Source organism: Ovis aries, chromosome 11 (genome assembly GCF_016772045.2).
Source record: "Ovis aries strain OAR_USU_Benz2616 breed Rambouillet chromosome 11, ARS-UI_Ramb_v3.0, whole genome shotgun sequence".
In the NCBI taxonomy this organism is placed as follows: Eukaryota; Metazoa; Chordata; class Mammalia; order Artiodactyla; family Bovidae; genus Ovis; species Ovis aries.
Genome location: NC_056064.1, coordinates 49,212,454 through 49,236,584, shown reverse-complemented (window position 1 = coordinate 49,236,584; position 24,131 = coordinate 49,212,454). Strand labels below are relative to the sequence as shown.

The 24,131-nt window shown below is 50.6% G+C and overlaps 1 long non-coding RNA gene across 1 annotated transcript; it reads left to right on the top strand.

The window, feature by feature from the left end:
* Positions 1-18,984: 18,984 nt before the first annotated feature.
* LOC132657437 (uncharacterized) lies at positions 18,985-23,077 on the top strand. The gene is made up of 2 exons (XR_009595617.1): positions 18,985-19,372; positions 22,353-23,077. It is a non-coding gene; the product is annotated as an uncharacterized LOC132657437 (long non-coding RNA).
* The last annotated feature ends 1,054 nt before the right edge of the window (positions 23,078-24,131 follow it).

Here is a 24,131-nt window from a genome sequence, read left to right as displayed (position 1 = left end):
GCAGATATCTGTTTCTAATCTGTTGCTTAATATTTTACCTTATTAATAGTGGGTTGTTGTGTTCGGTTTTCGGTGGTTTCTTTTTTTTTTGGTCACACGTGTGCGTGCTGCGTGCACGCCTGCATGATGTCACCTCAGTCATATCCGACTCTCTGTGACCACATGGACTGTAGCCTCCAGATTCCTCTGTCCATGGGATTCTCCATACAAGAATACTGGACTGGATTGCCATTCCCTTCTCCAGGGGATCTTCCCAACCCAGGGATCCAACCCACATCTCTTACGTCCTCCTGCAATGGCAGGCAGGTTCTTTTCCATTCATGCCGCCTGGGAAGCCCCTTCTTCACATAGATGTCCTTAAATTTTATGTCGTCAGATTTGTCGATTGTTTCCTTTGGATGTTGCATCTTGCCTGCCTTCCTGAAAATCCGCACATACGCTCTTGCATTTTCTTCCAGCGCTTTTGTAATTATGCTTTTTGCCTTTAATCTATCTGAGTTTATTTTGGGGTATGGGGTGAGACAGAGTGGAACCGTTTTTCCGCATTAAGTCTTAGATATCATGAGCCCTGGAGGACACAAATTATAGCGTGGGGACGCGGAGCATAGGCTGGAATCCATGCCCTGGCCCTCACTGCTGGGCAGGGCAGGAGGGGGTTGTATTGCTGAGCTGGTCTGAGCCTCAGTTTCTTCTTCTCCAGAAGGTTCCTGTGCAGATTCATGAGTACCGTGTGTGAATGACAGGAGTGAGCCAGGTGGTCTGCGGAAGACGAAATGGTCCTGGGAGACTCCACAGCTCCCAAGTGGTTCCCCAGCCTGGGGTCCCCCCACCTCCTCCTGCTTCTTCTAGAAGAGAGGGATGGAAGGTAGGGCCAAGAAGGGGAAAGAAAATCCCTAACCCCCAAAGTGACTCGGCCAGAGTGAGACCAACACCTACATTCAGTGGGGTGTCCCTCCCCCTGGTGACCTCAGGGTGGAGATGGCCCTGCCAAGCTCCTGGGAGGCCTCTGGGGAGAAAATGGCCACAATGTGGTCACATCCAGCCAGGCTTTGACAAAGCCCATGGAGGCCCTAAAAGCCAGAAAGGGGTGTAAGGGAAGCAGTTAACAAAACCGAGAGGTAGAGCGGCCTGGCTGAGAGTGGGAGCTGAGTCAGGACCCTCCGCAGGCCACCGCTGCTGTGAGCATCAACCAGGTGACCTGCGCCACTGAGGGACGGAGCTCAGCCAGGAGACAGGAGCCACAGAACCAAACCACCTCACCGACCACCGTGGGACCTCTCTCTCCCGAGTGTCTCGTCTGACAGAGAAGGGGCTGTGCTGGATGCCCACAGTGCCCGCCCAAGGGCCACCACCTCGATGGGCACCTAGGAGGCTGGGCCTTCCTCACAGGACACCTCGGGGAGGACAGGCTGGGAGCATTGGCAGCAATGGCAGAGGCCCCGAGAACCTGCCACGGGAATGGAAAGAAGCCGCGTGCTCTTTTTGAAACAGGCCTGTTGAATTCCGCAGAAGGTGAAAACTGTTGTGTTTTCCCCTTTTCATTTCCAACTTTATTAATTTTTGTGACACTGTGGAGGGGAGACAGCCTTCCCCTACTGCTCCGTGGCGATGAATGTTGCTGAGCTGAGCACGGTTGCAACACTTTCCTGTAAAACGGACTAAAACAGAAGTCGATGTGTTCCTCATATAAGAAATACATAAATCAGTTAAAAATAGTTCTCGGAGCGGATGTGATGATGTAGCGGCTGTCACAGGAAACACATGAATCAGACTCGTCCCCAGTAACAGGAGGGTAGAGGCAGGGTCCGGAGAAGGCGATGGCAGCCCCACTCCAGTACTCTCGCCTGGAAAATCCCATGGGCGGAGGAGCCTGGTGGGCTGCAGTCCATGGGGTCGCTAAGAGTCGGACAGGACTGAGCGACTTCTCTTTCACTTTTCACTTTCATGCATGGGAGAAGGAAATGGCAACCCACTCCAGTGTTCTTGCCTGGAGAATCCCAGGGACGGGGGAGCCTGGTGGGCTGCCGTCTATGGGGTCAGACAGAGTCGGACACGACTGAAGTGACTTAGCAGCAGCAGTAGCAGCAGAGGCAGTGTCCGTGGTCCTTGGGCTGCTCCTCGGGGGGCTCGGCAAGGCAGGCCACTCGGGCCACACCGCACACCCGGCCCAGGCAGAGGCTCCCAGCTCCCCCGAGCTGGCTGCACTTCCGCCTATGTCGTTAACTGCTGGGTGTTCGTTCTTGGTTCAGAACTTCTTTGCTAACCACAGGACCTTACCAACCAGGGACACACACGCAAGTGCTTCCTGGGTCATCCCTGCCAGGGACCTACCATGGCGGGTGGATTTTCAGGCTGATCTGCTTGAACACGGGACAGAACCCGGGTCCACCCTTGCCTTCAACCTGGTGGGGAATGGTGAGTGTCACCCCCAGAGCCTGGTCACCAACAAGGCCTCTGGTTTCTTGTGAGGAGCCACATCTATGTGTTTGCACAAATAAGCAGAAATTTCTCAGCTGATCTAATCAATTGCTAGCGGCCTTGGAGGTCAGCACCCCCCAGCTACAGGGACAGTAACCGCAGTGGTTCAGCTGGTAAGGGGAGCAGGTGCTGAGAGAATGGCAGGTCCATGCCGACCGAGGCCTTGGACCTCATTATGGAGAAAGGATCTGACCCTGGAGGCTGGGTACAGTTTAGAGGGAAGGGACCGGTATGGCCACAAGTGACTTTGGGGGCTGAAGTCCACCGAGTGTTTTCACAATATGAGCCCGAGGGCCCTTAGCACTAACTAGACACAGGCTTCTCACTTACAGGGTTGGGGCTGGAGAGCAAAGAACCCAGGGAGGATAAGGGCCACCCTATACCAGCTGGCAGCTGCAGCGCCAGCAGGCACATCATTTGCCTCCTGAGCCTAAGACCCTGTTGAATGCGAACTTGGGAAGAAAACTCAGCTCAGTGTTGACTGAAAGGCTCTAAGTGCTGAGGAAGTCCCCTGTGCCTTCTAGCCCCGTTCCCTGGGGTGGGGGCACCTCCCTGGGGGCCTACACTGGGCTGGACCTCCTCCCCCAGCCCCAGGCCTGAGGCATGTGGCCGTGGAGGTGGCTCAGGGGTCCAGGTCATCATGAGCAGTGCTCCAGACATCCGGGTCAGCTTGGTAGGAAGCCGGTGGGGGAGCTGAGCTGGCCCAGCTCTGCCTGAGTCAGGACATCTCTCTGCCCTGTGGCTGGGTGGGGTCCTGGGGTGGCGGGGATGAAGAGAGAGGAGAAGGAACCTTGGCTGGGAAGGAGTCATGTTTGGGAACACGCCCTTCCCCAGAAATCCCCCAGACAAACACCTGTGGGGCATCTACTGGACACAGGGCATGTCACGAGGCCAGGGCTGTGATTTCTCTTAAAAGAATCCACCTGGCAATGCAAGAGACACAAGAGTCTCAGGTTCGATCCCTGGGTTAGGAAGATCCCCTGGAGAAGGAGATGGCATCCCACTCCAGTGTTCTTGCCTGGAAAATTCCATGGACAGAGGAGTCTGGCAGGCTGCAGTCCATGGAGTCCCAAGGAGTCAGGCATGACTGAGCACACACATATTACCTACCATAACAAGCCCAGGTACCTGGATCCAGGCTAGAGACACTGGGTGGGAAGTGCTTCTGGGAGTGGGCACAGGGTTTGGCCAGTTGGGGTCAGCCCCTGGTCAGCCAGTGTTTGGGTGGTACTGAGACGCCTGCATCTGGGTCTGACTGCTAAACCATTCCCAGGGAGTCACCATCTCCTCCAATCCCTCCTGCTGGGCAGTGCCAGGCAGGGCAGATGCCAGGATCTGATCCTGGCCAGCCCTCCCCAGTCCACACCTCCCACGGCCCCTGCTGGGCTCAGCAAAAAGCCAGTCCTGCCCTCACTGACCCAGCAATGGAGTGTGTATTTGAGTTTTGCAGAATGTCTTGCTCTTTTCAAGCCTGTGATGATGCCGTGAGTGAATATAGAGCTTTAAGGGATGGAAGCAGTCAAGCATCATCAACATCCACCTGGATGCCTTTTGGCTCAGCCTTGAAGTTCTTATCTTGCAGGCCCAGTTCCTGCCTGTCCATGCTGCCCTCTCTGGCCATGGACTTGACCAGATGGTAAATATTGGAATAGCTAGCTTTCTTTTTAAAGTGTTTAATGGCAAGGCACAACATCTGAACACAGTTAGAAACTGAAAATCTTCCCCAGGCTCCCAGCTCCCCCAGAGAGGACCAATGCACTGGTCAGAGCCAGTCTCTGTGAACGTGAATCTTGGTCCTATGAGGCTGGTCCTCACAGTTCAGGACTCTGTGGAACTGCCTGAAGAGGATCTCTGAGCAACACAAACTTTAATAAGGTCAGACTCCAGGCAGGGCTTCCCTGGTGGCTCAGACAGTAAAGAATCTGTCTGCAATGCAAGAGACCTGGGTTCGATCCCTGGGTTGGGAAGATCACCTGGAGAAGAGAATGGCAACCCACTCCAGCATTCTTGCCTAGAGAATCCCATGGACGGAGGAGTCTGGCAGGCTACAGTCCAAGAGGTAGAAAAGAGTCAGACATGGCTGAGCGACTAACATACAAACTGGAACCACCAGAACCGGGTTGGGCAGCCACAGAGGCTAGAGCTGGGGGTGGTCTTGGCCTTCCCTCTAGGTATTCCACCCAGCCGATCCTCATCCCTTTCTTCCCTTGTCGTCTGTTTCTCCACTGTTTTTCAAGCACCGCATCCTCAACTGCCTGCCCCAGGCTGACCACTCACTATTTGGGGGCTCATCCTTGAACCTCAGAGGCTGCTCAATTTTGCCCCAGAGCCCATCATTTAAGGCTCTGAACCTGCATTACGTAGGTCTAGGAAGCTCTGGCTATTACTGTGCCAATTTACTAATGCACAAAAGGAAGAAAGCTCAGAATGTGGAAGGAGCCCTCCCCAAAGGCTTCTTCCACAGAATGTATGTCTGCCACAGCTGGCCACCACCTCCTCGTCCTCCTGGGCTCACATCACAGAGTTCATGGACCGGCCTGGCTCCGGGAAGGAAGAGCCTTCAACGGTTCCTGGGCTGCTAGTCCTGCAATTGTGCCCATTTTACAGGTGAAGAAATTTAGGCACAGAGAGGTTGAGGAACTTGCCTGATGCCACACAGCAGCGAATGAGATGCCACAGAAGCCATCAGGGCAGGACAGGCCCAGGCAGGGCAAGCTTGAAGTGAAGTCGCTAATCGTGTCCGACTCTTTGCAACCCCATGGACTACATGTAGCCTACCAGGCTCCGCTGTCCATGGGATTTTCCAGGCAATAGTACTGGAGTGGATTGCCATTCCCTTCTCCAGGGGATCTTCCCGACCCAGGGATCCAACCCACATCTCTTATGTCCTCCTGCATTGGCAGGCAGGTTCTTTTCTATTCATGCCACCTGGGAAGCTTAACAAATGCTTAACCATCTGAGCCACCAGGGAAAGCTTGGCATCCTGAAAAAGAAGGGCTGCCTGCCTCCTGGCCAGGGGCTATGAGACAATGTGAGGGCGGCCCAGCCCACCCAGAGTGGCTGGAAGCATCATGTTAGGTCCTCTGGGTGGGCGAGGCTGTGGTAACATTGATAAGACCCTAGCATGACCCCTCCCTGATTATCACTGCCTCCTCCCCAGCTTGTGCCTCCAGAAGCTACACCTTCACTGAAAAGTCAGTTTTCCTGCTGGAGGAGACCCTCTCCTGGCAACCTGGGCAGAGCCCCTCCAAGTCCTCCTTGCCTAGAGGCAGAGGCTGCCCCACTCCTGACCCAGCGGCTGGTGTGACCTGACCCTCCTCCGTCCTGCAGACACACTCACTCCTTCCATCCCCTTCTCTCTGGCTGCAGACAGGGTGTGGTGCCTGGAGCCTGCAGAGGTGTCCCTCGGGCACTCTGGTTTCTGTATGGAGTGACCACAGCTCTCATAGCCATGTTCCTCAAACCAAGGCAGGGCCCCTGTGCGAGGCCAGCCGGCCAGTGGGTGAGTAGGCCTTCGGGCTCTGCCACCAGCCGGGCCATTCAGCCAAAGCACATGTTCTCCCTCTAATTGGAGCTGGATTAGGGCTGGAGCAAGAGAACGGCGGCTTGTCAACAAAGAGGCCTTAGACTTGGGGCAGCAGTGGGTCAAGGCGGCAGCCAGCAGTGGGGAGGTTGGAGGGGGGCGGCCGGCCCCGTCCACAAGCAGCTACCCTCAGCCTAGCCCTTCCTCTGCTGTCTCAGCTCTCACGGACCCAACACAGAGAAGCAGGACTCACAGTGCTGATCACATCCTCCTCTGCAGGGCCCCCAACCCCTCAAGGGCTGAGGCCCATCAGAACCTACCAGGGACCCTCAAAGCCAGAGCAGCCTGGGTGTGGGGGCTTCAACTGCTACCAGGGCAGGGGGATGGACTCTCTGGAGGTGAAGTCTGCAGAGCGCCCTGGGGCATCTCGCTCTGTGCTGTGAACAAGAATGCAGCCAGTTCCTGCTGAGTTCATGTGGACCAAACGGCTTTGAATGGAAACCAGAGGGTTCGCTTCTCACCAGTACACCCACCCATCTTTCTGCAAGAGAGGCCAAGCCATCAGCACCGACTTCTGACTTCTGTTAGTCTGATGGAGATGGTATTGGTGCTGAGCATCCCTTTGGGGCTCCTGAGTGGACTTTGGCTGGAAGTAGGGCAGAGGGGCTTCCCTGGTGGTTCAGTGGTAAAGAATCCACCTGCTAATGCTAGTGGACCTGTCCTGCTAACGGATATCGATGACCCAGAGACATCGATCCCTGGGTCAGGAAGGTCTCCTGGAGAAGGAAATGGCAACCCACTCTAAAATATTCTTGCCCAGGAAATCCCATGGACAGAGGAGCCTGGCAGGCTACAGTCCAGCTGCTGCTGCTGCTAAGTCGCTTCAGTCGTGTCCGACTCTGTGCGACCCCACAGACAGCAGCCCACCAGGCTCCCCCATGCCTGGGATTCTCCAGGCAAGAACACTGGAGTGGGTTGCCATTTCCTTCTCCAATGCATGAAAGTGAAAAGTGAAAGTGAAGTTGCTCAGTCGTGCCTGACTCTTCGCGACCCCATGGACTGCAGCCCACCAGGCTCCTCCGCCCATGGGATTTTCCAGGCAAGAGTACTGGAGTGGGGTGCCATTGCCTTCTCCGAGGCTACAGTCCATGGGGTCACAAAACAGTAGGACACGACTTAGTGACTAAACAACAACAAGGGCAGGGGGTGGAGTGGGGGTATGGGAGATCTTTCTAGAGGCCAGAAGGGGACAACTGGGGCAACCAGGATCACAGGAGGCTTCCTAAATCCGAGGAATGCAGAGCACCACACCAGTTTTCTCGTCTATACAGAGGAGGGTTTATACTCTGGGCTCAGACACCCCTTCCTGCATTCCCTGGAGAGCAGCCTGCTCTGTGCCACCTGGTTGGAGCACATCTAAGCTGAGCTGGAACACAGGACAGGCAGCCAAGAACCATTGTTGAGAGTCCTCCTGGGAGGGTGTGGGCAGGGGCCTGGGCAACTGGACATCTGAGTGACAAGGGTCTGGACCAAGGGTGGGTGCTCTGGGCAAGGCCTCACACACCACTCACACACTGCCTGCAGGAGCTCTGGACCCTCACCTGGGATGATCAGAACAGGTAGGTTGGGGCTCAGCCCTGCCCTGAGAGCAGGTAAGTTTCACTGTCTGGAAAGACAGCCCCACAGCAGGTCCACAGGGCACTCAAGCCCGGGGACCTGCTCGTTGCCCACGGGGACATTCAGGGCAGTCTAACTGGGCACAGATAGGGCACTCTTGGGAGCACCTCCAGACTTTCACTTTATAGGCACACTAGTGGGACCTGTGGGCCCGCTCAGGTTTCAACTCATGGCCCTTTGTCCCCACTGAGCCTCTTTCTGTCAAAATGCACACACCCAGGGTCCTCTCTCTTAGCAGGATCTTTCATGTTGCACGTGTTAAAATGTCTCTACAAGCTGACCAAGGGCCTGTGACTCAGCATTCCTGCTCCCACACAGGTTTGCAGGGGTGCCAACCGACATTATAAATCCCAGGAGAGGCCAGCAGCTGGCCGGGCCCCATGGCCCCCAAGTCCCGGCTCTGCAGCCCTCCAGCCCTCCTCTCTCATCCTTCGACCTGCCAGAACCATTGGCGTGTCTGATGGCTGTTACTTCTTAAGTTGCTCAGCTCCTTTAGTTAGCTGCTACCAGTGCCCAGCTTGTCTTAATCAGCTATTGATTAAGACACACCCCATGTATCCCCAGGATAGGGTAGTGGGAGGTGAGATGTTCCCCAGGAGGTTGGGTGACGCAGCCAGGGAACAGAACCCGCGTGCTGGGCCTGTGGAGGCGGGATGTGGCCAGCCTCTGAGGGCTGTGGGTGGGTGGGGTGCCTTCTCGAGCTGAGTCACCCGCTGGCACCAGGAAGCCTGGCCGCATGACCTCCAAGCAGAGGCAACTTGGACTTGCTGAATATGAGGAGAGTTACTACTGTTTCCTAGAAGCAACGGGGAGTTGATGAGTTTCACTGAGCATCTCCTTCCTAGAATGGTCACCATCCCGGGGGCACCTCCAGGGTGAGCGGGGACAGGGTCGAGTGAAGTCATGTGAAGGGTGGGGACATCTCCACCTGCAGACACTGGGTGCTCCCTTTGAGCAGAGGAAATGGTTTGGACCCATTTTGCCAATGCATTTGTGAGACAACTTGTCTAAGTATCTTAGACCGAGGAAGAGATGAAGCTTACAGGACCCAGGAACTGCTTGCACACTCGGATACACAGACACACAGACACACAGACACACACACACACACACACACACACACACTGTGAGATACACCCAGACACTCACTCACAGGGAACACATCCACACCTCACACCCCTGCATGCTCAAAGACACCCACCCTGCCAGCCCTGCACACACCCTTGGCCTGATGGACAGGCTGGAGACTGAGGACCCCAGGCTGACCTGAGACTCCAGGGCTTAGAACAGAAGTGGCAAGAACATGCTGACTTTCTGCCTCGGCCCGTTCAGGGACACCATGTGTGCACCCTGGGTTCTGCCCCTGACCTGAGCTTCTACTCTCTCACCCACGAAACAGGCATCAAGGGCTGCCCAGGTTGCTTAAGTGGAACCACCCCTGAAGCATCAAACAGGGAGGGCAGAAAACACGGGGACGAGGTGGAGGGCTTCCCAGAGCTCTGGCCTCTGCGTTGGTTCACCCAGCCCTCCCAGCACTGCAGCCTGACCACTCACCCTGAGTGCACACTCCCTAGCCAGCAGAGGAGCCTCAGCAACCACCTGGGGCTGCAGCAAAGGCTGCAGGGAGTGGGGGGGGGGGGTTCCACGGGGAGGAAGCCCAGCCCGCTGCCCTTCCAGCGCTCCTGCATCGCCACCTGCTGGCCACGAGGAGCCTTGGTGTGCGCCTGGCACAAGCCCTGGGCATTGGCCCAGATTCCCGGAGCCCCCCAGCAGGTTCAAGACAGTGAGTAGGGGTGTAGGCTGGCAAGGCCAGGGACCTGGCCCCCAATTTCTCAAGTCAGGAAGGGCAGAAGCAAAGCTTTGGCGCCAGGAGCTGGGCTCCGTTCCCAGACTTCCTCTTGGAAATGGGCGAGCGCAGGAGGGCTGGACGCTGAGCCACGGTAACTGGCTAAACCTCCCAACCCTGCTCCTGCCCCAATCCTCTGCAGGCCTCAGAGCTGAGGCATCTCCTTGATAAAGCAGGGTTCAGGTAAGGACATAGGCTCCTATGGAATGGGTCAGCTGATTCCTGGACGCATCCAGAGCTCCAAGGACATGGCCTGATCTCTAGTCCAAGAGGTGACCCTTGGCAGGACACCCCAAGTCAGAGAACAGGCGGCAGAGGGTGCGAAAGAATATTTGGAGGAAACTGCTGCAAGTTTTGTGTGGCTTGAGTGTGTACCTCGAACTCCACTCCAGATAGCGCATTGCCTTTTCACCAAGATGCACAATCTCTCTGCCTCTGGGCTTCTGCATTCCCGCTGCCTCTGCTCAGCCACAGCTCCTCCACACCCAGGTGACAGCAGCCCCGCCCTGCCCCCCGCCCCCAACACACTCACACTGGGGGCGTTCCCGGGTCTTGCTCCTTTGTTATTCAGGAGCCTGGTGTCATTCTTTGTAAAAGCTGACTCTTAACTAAATACAACAGTGTTAACAGTTCACCTCAAAAAATACATTAAAGCTTAATTGAACCAGATCTCCAGTCTCCAGGACACTCAGCTACAACTTGGCACTTAGTCAAGTCCATTTCAACTCATTACTTCACCCATCTAGTTTCTCTACCCAGCTCCAGAGAACGGTTTTTTGCCTTACCTGGATTGCTGCTTGGAGTTGAAAAATACCAGATTTCACACCCTGGGGAGGGGCTGGACAGGGGAGGAGAACAGGGATGAGGCCCGGGTGCTCCATCCGTCCAGCAATGTCCAGAGCTGACTCCAGGAGGAAAGCCCACCCCAGGCACAGGCAGGTCAGAGCCAGGTGGGCCAGGTGGATGCCTGTGATGGCTGGTGCGGGCGGCTCTAAGACACTGCATTTCAGACATGTTAACGAGGGGTTAACCAGACACATGCTTCAGACCATCACACTCTCCCTGGGTCTCTGGGCCTCAGAAATACATCAGAGGTCAGACAGGTGGAGACCCAGCTTTGCCTACAAGGTCCAGAAACCCAGGGGGAAACACTTGAGGCCTCATCACTGGGAAGGAGCATGTGTTGGTGACTTTCTGAGTGACACGAAGCACGTTTCCTGCATCACCTTTAAAGTCAGGCTGCTGCTGCTACTGCTGCTAAGTAGCTTCAGTTGTGTCCAACTCTGTTGACCCCATAGACGGCAGCCCACCAGGCTCCCCCATCCCTGGGATTCTCCAGGCAAGAGCACTGGAGTGGGTTGCCATTTCCTTCTCCATGCATGAAAGCAAAAAGTGAAAATGAAGTCGCTCAGTTGTGTCCGACTCTTCGCGACCCCATGGACTGCAGCCCACCAGGCTCCTCCATCCATGGGATTTTCCAGGCAAGAGTACTGGAGTGGGGTGCCATTGCCTTCTCTGTTAAAGTCAGGCACCTGACTCCAAATGATCCTGGCAAAGGATGCAAAACATGGTTTCCCTGTTATGAGAGTGAAAGGGAAGAACCAGGAAGAAGGGAGGGGCAGAGGGGAGACAGGCTGTGAACGCTGTCCTCCTGCAGCCCCTCTGGGAACTGGAGTCGGTGGTGCTACCCAAGGGACCCCAGTGTCACCCCACCAGCTACCCTGTCTGAGATGCTGCTCCTCCTGTCCAAGCAGGCCTCTTGCTCTTCCAGTAGTGCCTATTCAACTAGTGCCACTTCTGGCATCCCCCAGTGTTCCAATATGGTGCCCAACTTTGGGGTTCATGCCTTGAGGCTAACCCTCACCTGTCCCACCACTTCTTTGGCTACACAAGGGAATATACACAACTGTGAACACGACTCTCACTCCCGCCAGGCCCCCACTAGACACTCACGGTTGCCCTCTCGCAACCCTTGTTAAGGACAAATTATTCACTGGACACTTGTTAGAAAGTGCAAGAGACTTTATTCAAGACTCTGGCAAATGTGGGAAGAAACCGACTTCAACTCAGTATAACAAAGCCAGAGTGAAGAGTTACAGCCCTTGGCCAGGTGAGGATGCAAATGCAACTTACTAACAGGAACTCGGATAGCTTCAAGGGTGGGGGATTCTTGGCTGGGACAGGACTCAGCAGGCCCAGGATGAGGCCTGGAGGAGAAGAGGTGCCAGGGAACCAGGCCTGAGTTTGCTCTGTCTCCCCCAACACACAATGTCCCTGTGGAGGGACCCCCCAAGTGGAGGTTGAGGTCAAGAAACAGTTTCAGTTCAGGTCAGTTCAGTCGCTCAGTCATGTCCCACTCTTTGAGACCCCAAGAACTGCAGCACGCCAGGCCTCCCTGTCTATCACCAACTCCTGGAGTTTACCCAAACTCATGTCCATTGAGTTGGTGATACCATCCAACCATCTCATCCTCTGTCGTCCCCTTCTCCTCCTGCCCTCAATCTTTCCCACCATCAGGGTCTTCTCAAATGACTCAGTTCTTCAAATCAGGTGGCCAAAGTATTGGAGTTTCAGCTTCAGCATCAGTCCTTCCAATGAACACCCAGGACTGATCTCCTTTAGGATGGGCTGGTTGGATCTCCTTGCAGTCCAAGGGACTCTCAAGAGTCTTCTCCAACACCACAGCTCAAAAGCATCAATTCTTCGGCGCTCAGCTTTCTTTATAGGAACCTTCCAAGGACAGGAACCACTGTGGTCGACAGATGCAAAGCCAGAGACGGACACCACGTCTAATGAGCCAAAACTCAGAAGGGGAGTCTCCTCCCAAATGTGTCCCTTTGCACTTGAGGCTCTGGTTTTCTTTCCCTCCATCCCAGGCCTGCCTTTCTTTCTCTGCCTCTCACTAGCCCCTGCTCCGACGTTCTGGGGAGTTGTGAGCTGCTCTCTTCCCACCCACTCTCCACTGCTGCGTTCTCTGTCCACCTCCCTTTCCGCGGCCTCCACAGAATTTCTAACCCTGAGCCCCATGCTCCGCCAGGACCAACCACAGCCCAGAACAGATCTGCTGATAAGGCTGTGTGCATCGTACAACATGCTTCTGTGCTGTGTGCCTGCTTCTAAAGGTGACAAGTACAATGCTTTGTCTCTTTTTCTTTCTTGAAATAAAAATCCAAATGACAAAATTAATTTGCCCTTCATGGACTGTGCCCTGCTGGAATCTCTCTACATGTGGCCCCGAGAGGAAGGGTTTCTTGGAGGAGGCTGAGCCCCTGCAGACAGAGGCTCTCAAATAATAGGCAGGGGGATAGTTTCCTGGAGGTCACACCTGAAACTTCCACATCCCAGAGAGTGGCCCAGGAACCTCCCCTCCTCAAAGCCCAGTAGCCAAGTAGAAACTGATGTCCCCTCCTCCCCCTGCCACCACCAGGCCAGTTTTTCCTGCTTGTCCTGTTTGGGGACTCCAGCCAGAAACCCAATAGGCAGAGGGGAGGGGGCGAGGAGAGGAGGAGAGGCAAACAAGAGATCCCAGACTCTGCACCGTGCTGGGAGAAGGTGGGGGGCAGGGCATATAAGAGCCTGATGGCGCTGCAGTAAGCCCCTAAACACTTCCTCACCTGGTCTCAGGACCTTGCTCATGGCACCTCTTCGGGGTCCTGTGCAGGAGGTACCTACCCCCACCTTTGGAAGCTGGGTGCCCCTGGGCTCACCTCCTTGGGTGGTCTCTCCCCCCATACTTCCTGCTGTCTTCCCGCAGAGCTCCTCTTCTCCCCAGCTCCAGCTGCTTCCTCTGTTGAAGACTCTGAGGTCACCTCTCACATGTCACATCCAAAGAAGAGCCCTCCATTCAATCCTGAAACCTGGGGCTTCCCATTCAGTAAGAGGCCATGTTATTCTAAATGCTCAGGCCAAATCGCACTGTCAACTCTGCTTGGCTCTTTCTCACAAATCCCACATCCTTCCTTGATTTCTTCCTGCTCTACGTTTACAATATATTCCAAACCCAGCACTCCCCTCACACAGTCCCATCATTGCCAAAGAATTGATGCTTTTGAATTGTGATGCTGGAGAAGACTCTTGAGAGTCCCTTGGACTGTAAGGAAATCAAACCAGTCAATCCCGAAGGAAATCAACCCTGAATATTCATCGGAAGGACTGATGCTAAAGCTGAAGCTCCAATCTTTTGGCCACCTGATGTGAAGAACTGATTCATTAGAAAAGACCCTGATGCTGGGAAAGATTGAGAGCAAGAGGAGAAGGGGATGACGGAGGATGAGATGGTTGGATGGCATCACTGACTCAGTGGACATGAATCTGAACAAACTCCGGGAGATGGTGAAGGACAGGGAAGAAGCCTGGCCTGCTCCTTCATAGGGTTGCAAAGAGTCGGATACAACTTAGCGACTGAATAGCAACATCACACATTACCACTACCCTGCCTCCCGCTGGTCTAAACTACCTTACCAGGGCCTGGATTAAGGTAAAGAGTCTCCCAGCCTCTCCTACTGTCTTCCAGCTGCCCTCAGCCACGGAAGGACCTGGCCATGACATTCTTCTCTCATCTCACTTTAGAAATGAAATCCAAAGTTTCATGATACTCATAACCTGGTTGTCCCCTCTATTCTCACTGCTCTGCAGATACTCTGGGCTGTGACTCTCCTCAGACAAGCACCCCTGCCTCAGGGCCTTTGCACGTCCCACGGATCTGTTAGAAAGCTCTTCCCACAGGCATGTGCATGGCCCATCCCACTTAATTCACACCAAAGCTCATCTTACTTGTCTATCATCTGCCTCCTTGCAAGGACTGAAGCTCCCAGGGCTCATGGAACACGTTTTCCTCCTGCTTTCCCAGGCCCCGGGGTGATGGCCAGTACATTGGAGATGCTCAGTAACATAAGTTATGGATAAATTAGTGAGTGGTCAGGGCTGCAGTGTGGGGGTGCTCTGGAGCCTGTGTCCTGCCTGGAAGGGTGTGTTCTGAGCCCCAACTCAGCCCCCGCCCACGCCAAACTATACAGACCACCTGGCTGCTTTCTCTGACCTTTGTACGTGCAGCCCCACCTGCCTTCTTCACAGACCCTCTTTTCTTCCGTTCAAACCCTGCTTCTACCTCCTGGCCAAGTTCACCTAATTGTCCTCCCCATCACTGCTGTGTCTGGTGTTGGGGGGAGTCTAGGGCAGCTCTGCCAAGGGGCTAGTGTTAAGTTCAGAGTAGAGTTGTATGAACTGGCACCTTTTTCCAAAGTGGGGGGTTCTACCCTGCTGCACCTGGCTCCTAGACACCTGCTGGGTGATTGAGGGGCGGTATTGACCAGTCAGCAGCAAAGTTCCTCATGTGTCCAGCCCTCACTGGGCTTCCCTGGTAGCTTAGCTGGTAAAGAATCCACCTGCAATGCAGGAGAACCTGGTTCAATTCCTGGATCAGGAAGTTCCCTTGGCGAAGGGATAGGCTACCCACTCCAGTATTCTGGGGCTTCCCTGGTGGCTCAGACGGTAAAGAATCTGCCTGCAGTGCGGGAGACCTAGGTTCAGTCCCTGGGTTGGGAAGATCCCCTGGAGGTGGGCACGGCAACCCACTCCAGTATTCCTGCCTGGAAAAATCCCCATGGACAGAGGAGCCTGGTGGGCTACAGTCCATGGGGTCTCAGAGTCGGACAGTACTAAGTGGCTAAGCACAGGACAGTACTGAGTGACTAAGCACAGCACAGCACTGATGGAAAGGGGCCTCCCGCCACGGGACCGACTGCCTCAGGTGTTCTGTGCGCCCCCACCCACCCCTTGCCCTGGTGACTTGCTGTGTTCATCAAGCCGAAAGCAGCTGCCCCTTGCACAAAGAGGTATGAATGAGTCCTGGATGGCAAATGCTAACAGGGTGCTTCTGCCAGCCTGTGCTCGAGAGTGAGGAGTTGAGTCCTGCAGCTCCGAGGACACTGTTTGCTATTTAGGCCACTGACACCAGCTGTGGTGCTTCTGCACAAACGGCATGTTGTGAACACCTCATTATTGTCCAATGGGTTCTCACCCCTCACTGCACCCCAAGATTTCAAGTTCCTGGAGCCTGTTGGAGAGTTCGTGCTTTTCCTCCTGTGCCGGCCATAGTTCCAGGAGGAATACTGTGTGGCCCTCAGGGAAGAGGTTACAATGAAGGGGAAAGGGATTTGTGTTTTTATAGCCAGTCACCCACTTTGCAACAGGCCCTGTGTGTGTTAATGATCTTGCCTGTCAGGGGCCTTGATCCCCCAATCAGAGCCCTAAGGCACTAAGTAACTCACACAGAATCCCATACACAACTGCTGACCACACCCCAGTGGTGGGGTGCCTCTGTTAAACCCACTTCTAATTCCAGGCTCGGGGCATTTCGCTAAAGCCAGGTGTGGGAATCCAAAGCCTTTCCTGATGATGCTCATTGCGAGAGAAAGAGACAACACAAACCAATAAACCACAAAACAGCCAAACACAGCTAAGATCTGTAGCACAGAAGGAACGCAGGGGGCCTCCCCGGCCTTACAGTGAGTCTGAGCTGGGGTTTGCTCTTTCCTCTGCTGCCACCCAGCGCCCCCAAAGAGAGGCTGACCAGAAACCACACCAGTTTCCTTTAGCCTCAGCTCAACAATTTTGGGGAGGGCAAGTAACCCTTTTAGAATCTGCTTGCTGCTGCTGCTAAGTCACTTCAGTCGTGTCCGACTCTGTGTGACCCCATAGACGGCAGCCCACCAGGCTCCCCTGTCCCTGGGATTCTCCAGGCAAGGACACAGGAGTGGGTTGCCATTTCCTTCTCCAATGCATGAAAATGAAAAGTGAAAGTGAAGTCACTCAATTGTGTCTGACTCTTAGCAACCCCATGGACTGCAGCCTACCAGGCTCCACCATCCATGGGATTTTCCAGGCAAGAGTACTGGAGTGGGCTGCCATTGCCTTCTCCGTGAGAATCTGCTTAAATGTGGGGAAATCACACAGGAAAATGCACATGCCCAAGTTTTTTAAAACACTTGTAGGGGTATGCCAAGGATGCTAGATAAAGAACTCCCTTTTCAGAATCTAAATTTGAAATCAGGCGTGGTGTTTGTACTCTATGGCCATCAAATTCTTGATTTCCTGAGGTCCAGGTGTGAAGAGCAAAACCTTGCAACTGAAGGCACCTGGAATGTGTTCAGAGGGTTACAAAGCAGCCTGGAGTGGGACCACAACAGAAATCCAAGAACAGATCCCTGATTCTATAAAAACATACTTGATGTATTGGACAGACTTCAAATCCATGGGAGAAAGGGCAGACGACTTTACAGTGTCGGGATAAGTGTTTGCTAGTTCGGCTTTTCCTCCTTAACAAACCCAAATCTTAGTGGCTTAATGCAGTCATTTATTTGCTCACGATTCTGTGGGTAGACAATTGGGGCTTGCTCAACAGGACAGTGATTTTGCTGACTTCTGAGCTCACCTGAGCATCTTAGCAATTGGCACGTTCCCTTTTTCTTATCAGTAAACTGCCAGCATTGACTGACTCTGAACTACACTCTCCCATTTTTTTAATCTTGCTGTGTCACTGATGGCATACCATATTGTATCTTATACCAGTTTTGCTATTTGTGAAGTTGTTTGTGATCAGCTCTGAAGTATCACCTGCTTCTATGCCTGCCCTATGCCTAACTTTGTGAGTAGATGTAATGCTTGCCATATGACCTTTCTATAAATTGCAAAGTATGTATTTTAAAAACTTTTTATGACACAGCAGTAATTCTAATTCATGGCAGAAATTTTGGGAAATATGGAAAAACATAAGATAAAAGATACGCAAATGACACCACCCTTATGGCAGAAAGTGAAGAGGAACTAAAAAGCCTCTTGATGAAAGTGAAAGAGGAGAGTGAAAAAGTTGGCTTAAAGCTCAACATTCAGAACACTAAGATCATGGCATCTGGTCCCATCACTTCATGGGAAACAGATGGGGAAACAGTGGAAACATTGTCAGACTTCATTTTGGTGGGCTCCAAAATCACTGCAGATGGTGACTGCAGCCATGAAATTAAAAGACACTTACTCCTTGGAAGGAAAGTTATGACCAACCTAGATAGCATATGGAAAAGCAGAGACATTACTTAGCCTACTAAGGTCCGTCTAGTCAAGGCTATGGTTTTCCCAGTGGTCAGGTGTGGATGTGAGTTGGACTGTGAAGAAAGCTGAGCACTGAAGAATTGATGCTTTTGAACTGTGGTGTTGGAGAAGACTCTTGAGAGTCTCTTGGACTGCAAGGAAATCCAACCAGTCCATCCTAAAGGAGATCAGTCTTGGGTGTTCATTGGAAGGACTGATGCTGAGCTGAAACTCCAATACTTTGGCCCCCTCATGCGAAGAGTTGATTCACTGGAAAAGACCCTGATGCTGGGAGGGATTGGGGGCAGGAGGAGAAGGGGACGACAGAGGATGAGATAGCTGGATGGCATCACCGACTCGATGGACTTGAGTTTGGGTAAACTCCGGGAGTTGGTGATGGACAGGGAGGTCTGGTGAGCTGCGATTCATGGGGCTGCAAAGAGTTGGACACGACTGAGTGACTGAACTGAACTGAAGATAAAAAATATTTTTAAGCCCGTAATCCCTGCAGCCCAAAATAGTATTTCTTCCTGGTATATTTTTTCTATATATACTTTTTCTGCATTTTTCAAATTTTGCGTAATGAACATGCTATCACATTTGTAATCAGAAAACAAACATTCGCAGTTACAATAGGGTTCTATCATGCTCTGTGCAAGCTTGGCCAGAGAGAGAAAATGAGAAAATAAACAGCAGGACAGGACTCTCCACTGCTACTGCTCCAAAGGCCCTGAAACGAGGACTTGATTGTTTTCAGGGGCTGAAGTACTTCGTGGATCTCTTCCGCGCCACATATTCTTCACTCAGCATTCCAGGCTGCCTGAGCTCTTGGCAGATTAAAAACAAACTCAGTCAACCTTTGGATGGCTTTTGAAGTATCTGCTGAGAAATGCCAAAAGTGACGTTCACTCATTAATGTTATCTAATACCCAGCTCCTCCTTCCATTGTCCTAGATTCTCAAAAATATCTTTTTACAATTTGTTAGAAACAGTATCCAAAGAACCACAGCGTCCTCTAACGTCTGTAAAGTTTTTACATTGTCTTTTCTTTCCAGGGCCTGTTCTATTGAGCGCTGAGAGGCCGCTGTCAAGCGCACGCCAATCCCCAGAAGCGGAGCGCCGGCCAGAACCCCATACCTCGGACGGAAGCTTCTGCCTCCGCTGGGAGCATCGCCGAAGTGAGGGGGCTTCGGCGGTTACCATGGAGATTCTGGCTTGCGGCCCTGGTTGGCTGAGACGCCTCCGACACCGCCCCCTCTGCTCAGCTCAGGGGGAGAGGTAGGCAGAAGCGGAGATTTCTCAGGGACTTCTGGGAAAGGGAAGTCCCTGAGAACGGAAACGGAAGCAGCTTGGCCCGGTGCATTCTGGGAGTTGCAGTTCAGTTGTCTGGGGCTCTTGTGCCCTCAAGGCTAAGCGGTCTGGGAGCGTCGCGCGAGTAGCCACAGGCGCAGGAAGGCTACCTGGAGCTTGGTTTCACATAAGGTTGGTGTGGCCCAAGGCCGTGCTGTCCCGCCTCCACTCCGACCGGGAGCAGCGGCCATTCGGCGTTGGGGCTTGGCGGGGAGCTGGACCCCAGTTCTCTCAGAAGCCACGGAGCTCCAGGGCACCCTCTCGGCTCAGGAAGAGCAGAGGTGGAAAGGGAAAGGAATGTCAAGTGCTTAAAAGGAGATCTGAACGGACCCAGAGTTTCCTGGTTGTGACAGCAGCCTTGGTGCAGTGGGCCAGATTTTAGGCTCAGGACTGCAACCTGCAACCCCTAGACGGTGAGCCTTTGCCAAAATGTTTGCTTGGAAACCCCAAATTTGACTTGAAGCAGTTGTTTTTTTGGAGGCCTTGTGAAGGACTTGCATTTATCCGTACACTATAATCTACAGCTTTCTAAGATTCCTTAACACTTGCTGAAAATTGAGTATGCAGATCTTTAATTAAGGAAGCAAAGTAGCTTCCACAATTTAAGTGGCTATTCATTTGGGTTTCTCAGAGGTTTGTATTTATTTAAAAAAAAGAGAAAGGAACAATTCTCTAGTGCCTTACCTCTCTTGGTACCAGAACATCTCTTATGTTTATGATCGGTGAAAATGCTGTGTCTCCAGTTAATGATTCCACCCAAATGTTAACGGTGATCTTAGATCACCTTGTCATACTGCCCTTCCATTTTCAACCAATTTGATAACACGTCCTCAGGCTCTGTATCTTCTCTAGTATGGTATCTTGTCTTTCCTGTTGACCGGAGGTCAGTCTTTGACCTTCAACACAGACTTTTGGGAGATTCAGATTATATCCTTTTAAAAACTAATAATGCTTGAAATATTTCAGATATTTAAGTAATGACAGTTTTTATTTTGTTGCATATTTTCTTTTTCAATTAGCAGAATTCTCAGTTTCTGAAATTAGTCTCAGCCCAGGAAACAATTGCGGATAACTAGTGAGATGTTGATGTCTCTAGAGGCACTTATTCAGAGAGGGATAAATCTTTATGTGCAATTTAGGGGTGAATGTTTAGGAATGCAGTCTCAAAAATGTTGTCCAAGGAGCTCTCCTTAATGCCTTAAATTCTGCTGTTCTATTCAGATTTAGACCTGCCTCAGTAATTATTCCTTTGTACACTGCTTTTTCAGGTGCTGTTTTTACATTCCTTAATGGCTTCTCTCCAGGTGCTGTCACTCTGACAGCATTCATTCTTGTGCATTTTCTAATACTGTCACGCATCCCCTTCATTATTTGTTTTTTGAAGAGGTACCTGTCCATTCTCTCCTTTAAGCTCTGTTCAGTCTCCAGATATTGTGGTAGTATAGAGGACAAAGCCTGAGTTCTATATCTGACCATCTCATTAATAACTTCTGTATCTTTAGGTTAATCACATAGCCTCTCTAGTTCTAAACTTATCTTTAAATGAGGTTAAACTTCTACATCTTTAAAACATTTTTTTCAGCTTTCAGAGTCTTTGCCTATTGGGCCAGCTTCTTTCCTACCACTTCTGTCTCTATCTCTATTCCACTGGCTTATTATTTTCCAAGATTTCAAGACTGTAAACATGCATTCTAATTTTAGTAAGGTTATTTAAAAAAAAAAAATCCTGAGTGCAGTTCCCCAGCACAGAAAATGTTTTTATAAATTTTTTATTCCCCTCAGATTTGAAGACCAGAGCAGATACCAAAGAGATCAGTAGATTATACTTTTGAGTGAGCAGCAACATTTCTGTCATCATTGAAAGGCTCAGAGGAGTTGTGTCCAAAGAATATTTGAAGGAATCTCTGAATTTGAGGCCAAGATAGAAAAGCAAAAAGAGAACTCTATAGGCAAAACTTCAACAACAAAAAAATCTCTTGCCCAAACCAGTGGTTTTCAGCAAATAATAGTTGCCTGTGAAAACTATCTTGTGAGGAAAATGGGCATACTTTTAATGAATTTGAGAGAAGTTTTGATCTAAGATCTAAACTTATCCCAAAGCATATTATTTGTTCAGAAGAGAAACTACATATACTTGATCCAATTGGGAAAAATGTCAAATGGAATTTATCTCCAGTTAAAAGTCAAAGAACTTCTAAAAAGAAAGCATAATTGTAGTGGCTTTGGAAAAAAATTTCAGTGACCGTTCAAACTTTTTTTTTAATCAAGAATTCATATTGGTGAGAAACCTCTTAAGTGTGATAACTGTGGGAAAGCATTTATCCAGAATTCGTGTCTTACTGAATATCAGAGAACTCATACTGGAGAAAAACCCTGTAAATTTGTAGGCAAGCATTCACTGTAAATTCATGTGTTCAGCATTAGAGAATTCACACAGGAGAGAAACCTTATATATGTAATGAATATAGGAAAGCCTTCAGTGACTACTCATCCTTTATTCAACATCAAAGAATTCACAGTGGGAGAAACGCTATGAATGCATTGATTGGGGGAAGTCCTGCACTGATATCTCATCTCTTACACAACATCAGAGAATTCACATGGGAGTGAAACCCTGTAAGTGTAGTGATTGTGGGAAGGCATTCAGATGAAGTACACACCTTACCCAACACCAGAGAATTCATACTGGGGGAAAGCTTTATAAATGTAATGAATGTGGAAAAGCATTCAGTGCCCACTCAGTGTTTACACAACACCAAAGGATTCACACGGGAGAAAAACCCTATACATGCAGTGAATGTGGGAAGGACTTCCCTGAAAACGCATCCCTTACTGAACATCACTGAATTCATACTGGAGAGAAACCTTATGAACACAGCAAATGTGGTAAAGCGTTTAGCCAGAGCACTCATCTTACTCAACATCAGACTTCATACTGGAGAGAAACCCTTTAATGTGAGATGTGGAAAAGCATTTGGTAACAGTTCAATCCTGATCAGACATCAGCAGCTTCACACATTAGTCATCTTAATGATACTGTTTCGTGGACTACTCTATTCTTTCATGATCCTCTCTTAACATTTTGGTCATATGTCTCTTAACCATGCCACCCACTCTTCTGCTTACAATTAGAATCTAGGAATGTTGTACTCCTGGGATCAAGTGAAACATTGGGTAATATTTTAAGTTTCCCATACTGACAGTTTTGTTAGGTGCATAGAGATTTAGACTTTTCTTGGAGAATTAGCCCATTTATCATTTAATGCCCCTTCTTATCCCTTGCCTGGAAAATCCCATGGACAGAGTAGCTTGATAGGCTAGTCCACAGGGTCACAAAGAGTTGGACACGACTGAGCAACTTCACTTTCACTTTCTTTCTTTCTTATCCCTTAGTATCTTCCCTGAAGTCTGCTTTGTCTGAAATTAAAGGTAAGTCGGCTTGCCTTTGGTTAGTGTTAGCATGGCATGTCTTTCTCCATCTCTGTACTTTTAACACGTTTGTTACTGTTTTCTATGCTTTGTATTTTTTTTCTATCTTCCTTCTTCTGCCATCTCTGGTTTTAATTGAGCATTTTACGATTCCATTTTCTCTCTTGTAGTACATTAACTATGTCTTTTAAACAGTTTAGTGGTTACCTTAAAGCTTGGAGTATACATTTTTAAATTAAGTGCACATTTAAAGAAGGTGATGGCACCCTACTCCAGTACTCTTGCCTGGAAAATCCCATGGGCAGAGGAGCCTGGTAGGCTGCAGTCCATGGGGTCGCTAAGAGTCGGACATGACTGAGTGACATCACTTTCGCTTTTCACTTTCATGCACTAGGGGGAGGAAATGGCAGCCCACTCCAGTGTTCTTGCCTGGAGAATCCCAGGGACGGGGGAGTCTGGTGGGCTGCCGTCTATGGGGTCTCACAGAGTCGGACATGACTTAAGTGACTTAGCAGCAGCAGCAGCACATTTAAATAAAAAGATCCTGCTGCACACATAGCACAGGTAACTTACATCAGAGTATTCCCATCCTTTGTGGCATTGCTGTCATTTATTTCACTTATACATATGCTATGATCACCCAGTATGTTGTCATTATTGCTTTTAATAAACAATTATCTTTAAGAATATTTTTTTATCCTTCTAAAATTTCTCACTGCTGCTATTGATGTCTTGATGTAGATCTAAGCTTCTGAACTAAATAAAATTTCTTCTGCTAGAACTTTTTTTTGGCCATGCCACGCAACATGTGGGATCTTAGTTCCCTGACCAAGTATTGAACCCGTACCTTCTTCTGTGGAAGCACAGAGCCTTAACCACTGGACCACCGGGGAAGTGTCTGGCAGTTTTATTCTTATATAAATATCCCTTTGAACTGGTTTTAACATGATTGGTTCCCTTATTAATTGTAAGTTGAATAGAATCTTTGATATGCATATTTTGCATTTACATGCCATGATCTTACCTTAGAAAGAAAAAACCTGTTGAAATTCACCTAACAAAATTAGCCATTTTAAAGTGATTCAGTAGAAAATAGTACATTCACAATGTTATACAATCATCACATGGATCTAGTTCTGTAACATTTTTATCACCCCAAACTAAACCCCCTTATCCATTAAATAGTAACTTTCATTCCCTCCTTCCCCCCCGGCAAAGCACCAGTCTGCTTTTTTTCTCTTGGCTTCACCAGTTCTGGTATTTCATGTAATGGAATCATACCATATATGATCTTTCCTGACTTATTTTCACTTAGCTCGTTTCAAGGTTCATCCTCACCACGGCATATATCGGCATACCTAACATGGTTCTTTTCTAGCATTTACTCTAAGTGTGGTCAAGGATCGGTTCTCAAAGTGCAGTGCATGGGTCAGCAGCATCTGCGTCACCTGAGAACGTGTTAGAAATTAAGATTCACTGGAACTGTAAGATTAAATTTCACAGAAACTCTGGGGGTGGGGCCAGCAATCCCGTGTTGGAACACGCCTTGCAGGCGATTCGCAGGTGTGCTAAGTGAGAAACCCCTCAGTCAAAACACAATTAAGATACAGCCTGTCACCAACCCCAAATCAGGAAGAATCCAGGGGGAAAAGCCAACCAGTTGCAATGTACAAAATGTCTTCTCATTGCTTAAAAACAGGATTAGAGAGGTAACATGATTTTGAAAGAAAAAGTCATTATCTG